The sequence below is a fragment of the Tamandua tetradactyla genome, chromosome 8 (assembly GCF_023851605.1).
Source record: "Tamandua tetradactyla isolate mTamTet1 chromosome 8, mTamTet1.pri, whole genome shotgun sequence".
In the NCBI taxonomy this organism is placed as follows: domain Eukaryota; kingdom Metazoa; phylum Chordata; class Mammalia; order Pilosa; family Myrmecophagidae; genus Tamandua; species Tamandua tetradactyla.
The window spans coordinates 108,175,010-108,187,296 of NC_135334.1; the positions used below are offsets into that span (position 1 = coordinate 108,175,010).

At 42.6% G+C, this 12,287-nt stretch overlaps 1 long non-coding RNA gene across 2 annotated transcripts in view; it reads right to left on the reverse strand.

Annotated features, from left to right (window-relative positions):
• The window catches only part of LOC143644827 (uncharacterized), a 75,401-nt gene extending 63,388 nt beyond the window's left edge, over positions 1-12,013 (reverse strand). Inside the window, exons 1-2 of one of the 2 annotated variants that reach the window (XR_013156888.1) lie at positions 11,673-12,006; positions 9,899-10,031 (exon numbers count right to left, since the gene is read on the reverse strand). This is a non-coding gene — a long non-coding RNA (uncharacterized LOC143644827). Of the gene's footprint in view, positions 1-9,898; positions 10,032-11,672 lie in introns of both variants that reach the window. The other variant, XR_013156889.1, reaches the window with a different exon arrangement.
• Positions 12,014-12,287: the final 274 nt, after the last annotated feature.

Sequence of the window (12,287 nt, forward strand, 5' to 3'; positions counted from 1 at the left end):
GATGCCGCCATGTGCATTGTCGTGTGATAGAAAAGCCAAGGAACCTCCAAGCGTAGCCAGAAGACATCGAGCAACCTCTAGCCTAGGAAAACCACAGCCAATAAATTCCTATTGTTGAGTCAACAGGAAACTCCAATACTGACCTTCTGTCTCGACTGCCCAAACTCTGCTTTTCAGCTGCGCCAACTCCTCCTCCTTCTGCAAGACCCGGCTCATATGAAACTTTTCCTGTAAAGCTCTCCCCAACCCTCCGTGGCAGAGTTAGTCTCCTCTTGCCGTCTGCTCCCAAAGTACCCTGCCTGGCCTCTTCCGTAAGTGGGCACAGTTTACTGCAAGCATTCAGGTCTGCTGCCATCTCGCTCACCACAGGAGGTGCTCCTTGATGATAGGTCAAGTGTTTAAGGGCTGGTATTTGGGGGAGGGGGGGGTTCTTCAATCTATTTTGGCTGATGGTGCCTAGCAGTTAAGAGTTCAGAAAATACAAGTTGAGCTGAATCCCTCAGTGACCCTTGACCACATTTCCTGGGTAACGGGGGTGCAGGGTTCTGTCCCTGTGCTCTTCCTTATAAGGCAGAGGCAGTCATTTTCTCTGCTTAGTGTACTTTTCTGTCTCTTTCCTTCTCCCTTATTTCTTTTTTCGGTGGCTTTTTTTTTCGTTTTAATTAGAGCCATTGTAAGTCTACAGAGAAATCATGAGCAATGGACAGAGTTCCCGTATACCACACCCTGCCCACCTATTAACATTTTGCATTAGTGTGGTATCTTTTATACAACTGATAAGCCAATATTGTAATAATTACATTATTAATTATAGTCTGTAGTTACGTTGGGACTCACTGTACTGTACAGTTCTATTTTTTTTTATTGTGGTGACATATATACAACATAAAATTTCCCATTTTAACCACTGTTAGAGGCTTTTATTAGGTAAAAATAATGCCTGGCAAAGAGGATAAGTACGGGGAACCAGCTACATGGAACCAGAGAGGGAAAAAGGGAATGGCTGAGATGACTCAAAGAACATCAGAGACACGGTTTCTTGCTGCAGAGGGACTTTGACCCAATTTGTCTCCCGTTACCAGGAGCCAGGGAAGGCCGGGGCCCAAAGGTGCTAAAACCTGGTCACTAAGCAAAGCCTGCAAACCAGTCGGGGGACTTTAAAGAGCTGAGCTGAGGGCAGAGTGAAGGAGACGCCTGGGGGGCCGGTCCAGCACAGGAGGCAGGGCTGGGACTCACGAATGGGACAGCTGGGGTCTGGGGCTAAGCCCTGTGGGATCCCTGCGGGTCAGCTGTCAAGGCAGGAGAACCATCCAGGTGGGCTCCGGGGCTGGCACCAGGGTGGCCAAGGGGGCCGCAGGTGGAGCCTCAGCGTCTGGGTGACCCTGGGCTGCTTCCCCTCCTCCTTACTCGGGTTCCCCATTAACCACTCGGGGTCTGCTCTGTCTTCCCACAGCACTCAGAAGATGCAGATATTTTAAGCCGAGTATGTTCAGAGGGAGGGTCCTCAACACTGACTGAGGGGATGTGACGAAAAGGCACACACTGAATTCTCTGGTTTCGGTCCTTTTGTTGGGCTTATTTTACCCACTTTGATTCCCCCAAACTAACTGAGAGAAGGGGGGCAATCCTCTCCCATCCTGTGCTTTGGGGGTTCACACTCTGAGCTCTCCCTCCCTTCCTCTCATTGCTGTACTATTTTACCATAAATAAACGTCTGGGCACTCCACCAGATTGGGTGGAATGAGTGATTTGAGGTTAAAGAAGTGCTGAAGCTTCCAAAGGTGTCAGCTCTTCCCCTGAGATGTGAAGTCAAGACTGTTGGCCTGTGTATCGGCTGATCAGCCCCAAAGTCAGTCCTCTAAACTGCTGGCAAGAAACTTTCAGGGGAGAGGGGGCCATTTGGCATCCTTACCGAAAGTCTTAAACATGTGTGCGTCTTTGAGACCTGCCATCCACTTCTGAAACAAACTTACCCTCAATAAATAAATGCGGATGTACACAGAGACGTATTCACAGTATTATGCACAATAATAGATTGGTTAGTGAAATTATGGTATCTGTTCAATGGAACACCATCAATCTAAAGTAGATTAATATTTATTGACAGTAAAATATGTTCATGCTCTTTTATGAAATCAAAAGAGCATAGCATAAAGCCCATTTTATTTAAGAATGTATGTATGTATGTGAATGTCCCAAGTACGGTCTAGAAGGATAGTCAGCAAAATGCTCACAGCAGTTATCAGTGGGTAATAAAATCATGGTGCTTTCTAATTGTAACCTTTCTCCTAATCTGCAATTTTTTCATTTCCCACAATAAAACTGTGGTGCTTTTGTAAAGGGAAAAAGACAATAAGAGTTATTTTAAATTATTATTTTTAACCCAACCATGAAGCTGTGAGCTATTCCCACTCTTTCTAACAAATATGATCCCCAGGTTTTAGAAAACCTGTTATCTTACTTAAGTTTCTTCTCTGAGCAAAGATGCTTTGTCCTGTCCTCATCCTAAACCCCAGTCACAATCAGATGCTCTAATAACCTGAGCCCTCCCCCACCAACCTGAATATCTGGGCACCTCCATCAAGCTGGGTTTTGCTCAGAGACTAAAACCTTGGGAAAAAGTGCACAGGTTATGGGGACCGCCTGGAACTTACCCAATGGGCCATCCATGGAAACTCTCTGCTCTAAAGTCCAGCAGTTTGAAAAGCTGAGCTGGGGATAGTGAAGTAGTCAGGGAGTTCATCAAACAGAAGAGTCAAGGCAGCTGCTTAAATCAGAGCAAACAGGGGGCTGAATGGGGAAAGTTGAGGGAATGGAGCCCAGTGACTGGATCTCACAGAGCTGGGATTCAAGACGGGAAATGCTGGGCATCCATCTAGCGTTCCTTTTAACCAAGCCTTGGCATTTTCCTCCAGGCTGTGGACACCCTTTGAGATGCCTAATGGGCCCGGACCAGAGAGGGGGGACGAAAGAATCACTTCTCTACAGAGACCACCAAATTCTCCTGAGCAAGGTACATGTGAAAATACAGGCTAGTGGTGCAAATACCAATCTCATTGATGTGAACCAATTACAATAAGCAAACTCATAGCACTAGAAACTAGAATATAGGTAACCAGGAGACAGAATAGCCATAAAGAATAAGGAGCTGATGCTTAATTTGTGCAGAATTTCTAATTAGGTTGATTTAAATGTTTGGAAAAAGATAGTAGCTATGGTAGCATGTGGTTGTGAATAATGTACAGCGCTGAAATGTGTGTGTGTGTGAATGTGGTTGAAAGGGGAAATTTTGGGTCATGTATGTTACTAGAAGGAAAAGAGAATAAAGCATGGGACTGTATAACATTGTGACTCCTTCTGTGGATGATGACAGGTGAACAGTACATATATCAGAATGTTCTTTCATGAATTATAGCAAACATATATCACTATTACAAGGTGTTAATAATGGGGTGGCATATGGGGAAAATGCACTTACCACAAACTATGGACTATAGTTGGTAATATATATTTTTTTGATATGGTTTATCTCCTATGAACCTGTTTTTTTTTTAACTTTTTAATTAATTAAAAACAAATTACCAAACAAAACATTAAGATATCATTCCATTCTACATATAAATCAGTAATTCTTAATATCATCACATAGTTGCATATTCATCATTTCTTAGAACATTTGCATCGATTTAGAAACAGAAATAAAAAGACAACAGAAAAAGAAATAAAATGATAATAGAGAAAAAAAATTATACATACCATACATACCCCTTACCCCTTGCTTTCATTTACCACTAGCATTTCAAACTAAATTTATTTTAACATTTGTTCCCCTCTATTATTTAATTTTATTCCATATGTTCTACTCTTCTGTTGATATAGTAGCTAAAAGGAGCATCAGACACAAGATTTTCACATTCACAGAGTCTCATTGTGAAAGTTGTATCATTGTTCAATCATCATCAAGAAACATGGCTACTGGAACACAGCTCTACATTTTCAAGCAGTTCCCTCCAGCCTCTCCACTACATCTTGAACAACAAGGTGATATCTACTTAATGCATAAGAATAACCTCCAGGATAACCTCTCGACTCTGTTTGGAATCTCTCAGCCATTGACACTTAGTCTCATTTCACTCTTCCCCCTTTGGTCGAGAAGGTTCTCAATCCCTTGATGTTAATTCTGAACTCATTCTAGGGTTTTTCTCAGTCCCTTGATGCTGAGTCTCAGCTCATTCCAGGATTTCTGTCCCATGCTGCTAGGAAGGTCCACACCCTTGGGAGTCATGTCCCACACAGAGACGGGGAGGGTGGTGAGACTGCTCATCATGTTGGCTGGAGAGAGAGGCCACATCTGAGCAACAAAAGAGGCTCTCTTTATATCGACCAATGGAATCGAATAGAGTGCTCAAATATAGACCCTCTCATCTATGGACATTTGATCTTTGATAAGGCAGTCAAGCCAACTCACCTAGGACAGAACAGTCTCTTCAATAAATGGTGCCTAGAGAACTGGATATCCATATGCAAAAGAATGAAAGAGGACCCGTATCTCACACCCTATACAAAAGTTAACTCAAAATGGATCAAAGATCTAAACATTAGGTCTAAGACCATAAAACAGTTAGAGGAAAATGTAGGGAGATATCTTATGAAACTTACAATTGGAGGCAGTTTTATGGACCTTAAACCTAAAGCAAGAGCACTGAAGAAAGAAATAAATAAATGGGAGCTCCTCAAAATTAAACACTTTTGTGGGCATCAAAGAACTTCATCAAGAAAGTAGAAAGACAGCCTACACAATGGGAATCAATATTTGGAAATGACATATCAGATAAAGGTCTAGTATCCAGAATTTATAAAGAGATTGTTCAACTCAACAACAAAAAGACAGCCAACCCAATTACAAAATGGGAAAAAGACTTGAACAGACACCTACCAGAAGAGGAAATACAAATGGCCAAAAGGCACATGAAGAGATGCTCAATGTCCCTGGCCATTAGAGAAATGCAAATCAAAACCACAATGAGATATCATCTCACACCCACCAGAATGGCCATAATCAACAAAACAAAAAATGACAAGTGCTGGAGAGGATGTGGAGAAAGAGGCACACTTATCCACTGTTGGTGGGAATGTCAAATGGTGCAACCACTGTGGGAGGCAGTTTGGTGGTTCCTCAAAAAGCTGAATATAGAATTGCCATATGACCCAGCAATACCATTGCTAGGTATCTACTCAGAGGACTTAAGGGCAAAGACACAAACAGACATTTGCACACAATGTTTATAGCAGCATTATTTACAATTGCAAGGAGATGGAAACAGCCAAAATGTCCATCAACAGACGAGTGGCTAAACAAACTGTGGTGTATACATACGATGGAATATTATGCAGCTTTAAGACAGAATAAACTTATGAAGCATGTAATAACATGGCTGGACCTAGAGAACATTATGCTGAGTGAGACTAGCCAAAAACTAAAGGACAAAAACTGTATGGTCCCACTGATGTGAACCGACATTAGAGAATAAACTTGGAATATGTCATTGGTAACAGAGACCATCAGGAGTTAGAAATAGGGTAAGATAATGGGTAATTGGAGCTGAAGGGATACAGACTGTGCAACAGGACTGAATACAAAAACTCAAAAATGGACAGCACGATACTACCTAATTGTAATGTAATTATGTTAAAACACTGAATGGAGCTGCATCTGAGCTATAGTTTTTTTGTTTTTGTTTTTTTTATATATTTTTTGTATTTTTTATTTTTATTTTTTTCTCTATATTATCATTTTATTTCTTTTTCTGTTTTCTTGCTATTTCTTTTTCTAAATCGATGAAAATGTACTAAGAAATGATGATCATACATCTATGTGATGATACTAAGAATCACTGATTGCATATGTAGAATGGAATGATTTCTAAATGTTGTTAGTTAATTTTTTTTAATAAATAAAAAAAAAAAGAGGCTCTCTTGGGGGTGACTCTTAGGCCTAAATTTTAAGTAGACTTGACCTATCATTTGTGGGGTTAAATTTCATATGAACAAACTCCAAGACTGGGGGCTTAGCCTATAGCTTTGGTTGTCCACACTGCTTGTGAGAATATCAAGAATTCAACTTGGGGAAGTTGAATTTCTCCCCGCTCTCACCATTCCCCAAAGGGGTCTTGCAAATACTTTTCCAGTCACTGATCAAATCACTCTGGGATTCATCGGGGTAGTTGGTAATATTTTAATATTCTTTCATCAGTTGTAACAAAGGCAACACACCAATGCAAAGTGTTGCAGTTTTTTATAACTTTTATGTAAACCTACAACTCCTCTAGAGAAAACAATTTAAAAATCATGCTAAGGGAAAGAAACCACAAACAAAGTACTACATATTGTACGATTCCATCTGTAGAAAATGTAAATGTAAATTTATAAAGACAGAACTAAATGAGTGGTTATGCCGGGCTGGAGAAGGATAGAGGGATTGAGAGGTGACTGCTAAGGGGCATAGGGTTTCTCTTTTGAGTAATGAAAATGTTCTAAAATTGATGGAGCTGATGAATACACAACACTGTGATTATACTAAGAGCCACTGAGTGCACACTTTGGACAGATTGCATGGCATGTTGAATATATCTCAATAAAACTGCTTTTAAAAAAAAATACCTCAAAGAAGACACTGTGGCCAAGACTTTGCCACCCAATATCCATTCTTCCTTTCTTTATTACAGAACCCCAATTTTATTTTGGGTGACAATGCAGTCAACTAAAAGACTACATATCCCAACCCGCCTTGCAGATACCAAGGCCTTGAGATTAAATGCTGCAAAATGTGACATATACAAAAGTATTGTGTGGCGCTTCCAGGAAAACTCTTAAAAGGAAACTGACTCTACTGGAAATTTTGCCCATTCATCCTTCCCTGTCCTTCTTCCTGTTGCAATGACAGTTGATCCTCCAGCAACTTTTTAAAATCATGGTGACTTCGGGGTGGAGGCTATGTGATAGAAGAGAAAGACAGAAGAAGCCTGGGTCCCTGCCAATACCAGCCATGACTGCCTACCTCTGGGCTTCTTTTCTTTGAAACAACTGCAATCTTGTTTAAGTCCCTGATATTTGGGGTTTTCTGTTATATGTGGCCATTCCTACTCCTACCAGCTACCGGGGAGCAACAGCTACTTAGGGGAGAAAAACAGGGGAAAATAACGTAGAATTCTAAGTTAGGGTAGCAAAAATACTCCAGAGATTCCTTCTGGATTTTATGTACTATTATTTAAAATCATAAATGCTGACATTTATGCAACTGGTTGAGGGAATGCTATTATTTCAAGCATTAACAGCACAAAGCTATGGCAAGTTATTTCACTTAGAAGATGTTTAACACAGGTACCATAATTGAAACTTAATGGGTCAGGGAACCAAGAGGGACCTGTCTTTGTGTGTTAAGGACTCCTCTCTGCAGATCACAAAGACTCCCTTTTATGTTTAGGAGATGTAATTTTATCTAATGCAAATTACAAGTGAGCATACCACCCCAGAGCTTGTTGCTTCTTTTATGGCAGTGTAGTCCTTTCATTGTTTTAAAATGCTGCAGCCCCCAAAATGCAAACCTCAAGTTCCAAGACCCTTTGAAGAATGTTTAATTGTGCCAGTCTCAGGACTGATCAATCAGTATAACAATGACGTTGGACAAAGCTTCCAAGATGGCTTTTGAACAACAGCCTTTCCCAACATGAAGCTTTCAGGTACCTCGCTATTGCCTGAGTCTTTTCTACTCATCCTTTATGATTTATGTCTGATGCCCCCTCCTCTGAGCAAAGCTCAATTAGGTACTTGTCTCTGCCGTTCCCACAATGCCTACTGCTCACCTCTTTCATCAGGTTAGCTGCCACCTATGAGTCCTAATGACATGGGCTATCTCACTCGACCATCCTAAAATCCTAGAAAGTAGGCAACGTTTACTCCCCATTTCATAAATGTTGATACCAAAGCCTGGAGAAGCTAACAACTTGTTGGAGGCCTTGCAGCTAGTAAAAGTAATGATTCAAACCCAAATCATCTGACCCTAGAGGCCAAGTCATGCTGTTCTGTAAACTGCTTAAGTGGCGGTCTCTTACCAGTGCGTGTTTCTCACCCCTGCAGTGCTCATCATACAGTAGGTGCTCAACAAATGCAGAATAACAGGCTGGTCCAGCATTAGTTCATCCCTATCCACTACACTGACTTGGGTTAAAAATCAGACAAAAGTGAAAATTAGTTTCCAAGCCTGAAGAAGGAGCTCCAGAGAGATGTAATTTAACGGAAGTCTTTTTACCTGGAGTGCAACTCTCAGATGAAGAGGGAAGCCTCTTTCAAGAAGCATCCTGAGATGCTGAGAGAGGTGGTAGGAGGCAGATCTACATTTTTGCCTCAAAATCTTCACAGAAACAAAAGAGAACCAATGGCAGGTTGGAAATACATAAGGAATAGCAACCTGGACGCAGGCCCAGCCCTGAGCTCTGAATCCAGCAGGCAATGGCTCCACATTCAAAACGGGATTTACAGGGCGTCCTTGAAGAGGCTCCAGAGACTCAGCAAGGAGATTCGGCTTGGCCTGGAGGTTTTCCTCAGCCTCACAATTAAGTGTTCCTGCCCTGTGAAGAAGGGGCAGTACCTGGCAAGAGATCTTCATTCTTCCTCAGGATGCTCTCAGAAACCAGGAAGTAAATGATCAGGAGAAAGATAGAGGCCCCTCCCTTAAGTCCTCAGAAACAGCTTCCCCAAGGGACTTTCTGATGTTCTCTCTCTCTCCCTCCCTCTTTCTCCTTCTCTCTTTCTATGAAACCACTGTAGCATCCACCAGTGGGGAGACCAGGCCCTCCCAGCCCAGCCACAGGAAATGGGCGCCATGACGGATGGGGATGCCAAGTGAAAAGTGTGGCTTCCAGCAGCAGCACCTGGCCTCCTGGCAGCTCCTCAGCCAGGCTTGGAGTCGTGCCTGAGTTTTTTTTTTTTTTTTTGGTTTCTGATTTCAACATCTCTCCCTCCCCACCCTCCACTTAATTTTTTCTCCAAATAGCATTCTCGTGAAGGTCACCCCTATCCACCAGTGACCTAGTGATGGGCAGGATGGGGCCAGTCCTGAATGGCTGCCCTCATTTTGCTACCGAGTCAACCACAGACTAAAATCTAGCCTTCCTGAAGCTGCACATTTGATTGTGAAATGCAAATGAAATACCTTTTCCTCTGACAGTCTAGTAAGACCGCTTTTGTTGAGGTTGTGCATTCGTGGGCAGGAATCCAGCTCTGCAGTTGACTTGGGACAGGCCTGCCACCAGCCTTATCAGTGACTTACTGTGAGACTTTAGCATCCTGAAGAGGAAGGAGGCAGGCTGGGGACACAAGACTGATCTGCCAACCAGGTATGGGTTGGGCCAAAGACCCACCACTGTCCCAGCAGAACTGCTACCTGTCCCCAACCCCCCCACCCCATGGTCCCTCTTACTCATCCACTGTGTCCAGTAACTGAGCTCAGCAAATTCTATGTCCTTTCTATGCTGAGCACCATAATAAATGCCAGCTTTTGCCTTCTCTCCTATGGGCTATCAAAACAGCTTCCAGTTTCCTCTCTCTCTCATTCCTCCTCCACCCTACAGCCAAGCACAATCTGATTGTGTCTTCCCCATTGCCTAACTCCTCAGTACCACAATCTGATTCAAATCTACTTTTCCATCCACAATCCTCATCTCTGACAAGATCTTCCTTGCCCTACTCTTACTTTCATATTTTTGAGAACCACATCCCTTGATACTTTCAAACTTCTGCTTGTGTTGTGCCTCTGACTAAATTTATAAATTGCCTGAAGTTTGTTCCCCATGATCTGTGTTTGGTTTACTGCCCCAGGTAGGACCTCATCATCCTTCACCTGGGCTACTGAAGTCACTTTCCAAGATCTTCGAGCACCCAGCCTCTCCTCCCCAGTCCAGTCTTCACACTGGAGCTAATTATCTTCCTAAAATACAAGCTGATCATGTCACTCTTCAATGGCTCCCCGCTGCCTGCAGAATAAAGTTCAAACTCCTTTCTTGACATTCACATCCTCTTAACGATTTAGTATCAATTAAAATTTTGTAACCTCATCTCTGAGCACCTTCTAAAAGCACTTCTTCCCATCAGAATCATCACTGTTCCTTTCCATCCAGCTAAAACATGCCGTCTCTCCAGACAAAATTAATCCTGCCATTCATAGCATTTTACATTACAGTTTATATCTTAACTGAACATTTATCTGATCCTGCCTATTATTATATTTGGACTTTTATAGTGGACTGGCCCTGCCAGATTGTAAGCTCTTGGGTGCAAGACTCATGCCTCATCTAGCTCTGTAATCCTCCACTTTGTCTTGAGCACAGAAGATGTTCAGTGTATTTCCACTAACTGTAAATGTCATAAATGAATAAAAAAGTATGAGTTGTGTTTAAATAGGTACATATGGCATATAAAAACTGCCAGGGACATGATCATGGTAAGAAGTAACTGGATGAGAAACTGGCTTTTAAGGAGCTCACAGTATATTTGAGATGATACAAGCGAATGCATACTAAAAGGCCAGAAAGTAGTGTAAAGAAAAGCAATTGTTCTTCAAGCATGCATGCAAAAGGAAGCAGAGATTATGCACAATATATGCATACCACAGAGGGTGTGTGTGTGTGTGTGTGTGTGTGTGTGTGTATGTGTTTGTGTGTGTGGTGTGGTGTTATGCTATGACTGAATCACACGATGACTGGAATATAAAATATTTTCAACTTTGTTTTGGTGGGAAAAAAGGCACTGAAAGTGTTTATGTTGTGTACACAACTGTTAGATTGCATCACCGTGATCAGTCCATATAGGGGAGTCTCCTGAGACAATGCAGCCTGATGGTGCAGGGCCAGACCACCTGGGTTCAAATCCCAGCTCCACCACTTACTAAGAGCGTGACTTTGGGCCAGGTACCTCAGTTTTTCTCCTGTCAAGGGAGAGAATAATAAATACCTCTTTGACTCATTTTGAGAACTGAGTGTGTGTGTTTGTGTGTGTGTGTTACATTATTTATTATGTTACAGAACACTGTAAACTCTATGTCCACTATATAAACCTTCCAAAGAGGGACAGAGAGACTGTCCAGCTAATAAATATTAGTGTAGTACCTAGTATTGAGGTACTAACCTCTCCTTCTCATTGTTTTCAGGACCTACCTTTTAATGGAAGGATTTTTTGTAAGTAGCTAACTTCCATTAAGGGTTTACTTTTTTCATAGTGTAAGGCAATTGATCACTTACTCAAAAGGAATGCAGCACAGCAGTTAAGAGCTTGGGCTCTGGAACCAGGCTGCTTGGATTATTTGTAGGTGTCCCCATGACATGACAACCTCTCATTGTAAAATGGGAGTTGTGATAGTATCTACCTTATACTACTGTTGTGACTATTAATGATTGGAGCATGTGACATGCTTAGAACAGTACTTGGGATATTGTTAGTGCGCAGTAAATGCAGCTATTCTTATTCAATAAGCATGTCCTGAACACCTACTGTATGCCAGGCACTATTCTAGGAGCTGGAGATCCAGCAGCAAAAAAGACGAAGTCCCTGCCCTCTAGAGATGTAAATACTATTATCATCAGCCTCTAAACAGAGGTTTTGAAAGTTAAATATCTCACCTGAAGTCACTGGCTAAACAAGTTCAAGCTGGGGCTTGAACCCAGACTGGGCGCATTACCAAAGGACTCTTGCCCCCCAACATGGAGCCCTCAGAGAGTCAGCTTTACTCCTTCATAAACCCCCAGAGACACTGCTCACTGTCCACAGAATTAGAATTTGGATTCCTCAGGTTGCCATTCCGGATAATCAACTAAGTTACCAACCATCTTCCCACCCCACACCAGGGGAAGCAGCTCGAGACGGGTGCACAAGGAAGTCGGACCCACCAACTGCACCACAGTTGGTCACCTGACCCCAAGGCATCCAACCACAGGCTGCCCACGACCTATGACGTGGCCGGCACAACAACACTGCCCAATAACGACACAGTAATCCAATGTCCAATCAGACTCCAAGTCTTCCTCTAGACTGTGACCAGAACACTGAAGAAAGAACGGCAACCCGCGGGACCCAGAAGCAGGAATAAGAAAACACTCAAAGGGATGCAGAGAAGACCAGGGGAGCAGCAGCTGCACTGGAGGCACAGAGCTGGAACAAAGATCTGACTCCAGGTGCTGAGGGAGAGGCCTTGGTTCCAGGAGGATGAGAAGTCCCAGGGGACCCAACTTCTGACG